Raw genomic sequence first — 831 nt, forward strand, 5'->3', positions numbered from 1 at the left:
CACAGGCACACATACACACAGGCACACACACAGAGGCACACACACAGGCACACACACAGAGGCACACACAGGCACACACACAGGCACACACATACAGAGGCACACACACACACAGACACACACACGGACACAGGGACACACACACAGAGGCGTACACACACACAGGCACACACACACAGGCACACACACAGAGGCACACACAGAGGCACACACACAGGCGCACACACACACAGGCACACACACACAGGCACATACACACACAGGCACACACACACAGGCACACACACACAGAGACACACACAGGCGCACACACACAGGCGCACACACACACACAGGCACACACACACACAGTTCTTCTCACATGACCAGATCACACTCACTCTGCAGCCTCTGCCACCCCGCTTCTCTCTCTTCTGGTGACTGCCAGGCCTTGCACCCCTTGGCACAGTCCCCATGCTCTCCTGGTGTTGGTGGCCTCACATCCGGCCAGCGCCAGGGTGACTAACGGTTTCCCTTGGGAGGGACCCCACAGCTGACCAACACAAACACCCCCAGTGTCTTCTCTTGGCTCAGCAGGACGGCACAGGCTGCAGGCTGGGCGCCTGGGAGACGGGCCTGTGGGGCCAGCCACTCCCTGGCTCTGTGACCTCCTGCAGGCGTGTGTCCTTCCAGGCCCCGGCTCCCCTGGCAGTCCACACCTCCGAACCGCCCCTACCCCTCACCCCCAGAGCCCCCACACTCCAGGCCCAAGGGAGCCGTGGCTGCTGCCTGCGCCACGGTGGCGGGGCGGCTCAGAGGGAGACACCAGCAGCCAGGAAAGGCATCTGGGGG

Source organism: Sapajus apella, unplaced genomic scaffold, assembly GCF_009761245.1.
Source record: "Sapajus apella isolate SASKATOON/1434 unplaced genomic scaffold, GSC_monkey_1.0 scaffold126, whole genome shotgun sequence".
Lineage (NCBI taxonomy): Eukaryota > Metazoa > Chordata > Mammalia > Primates > Cebidae > Sapajus > Sapajus apella.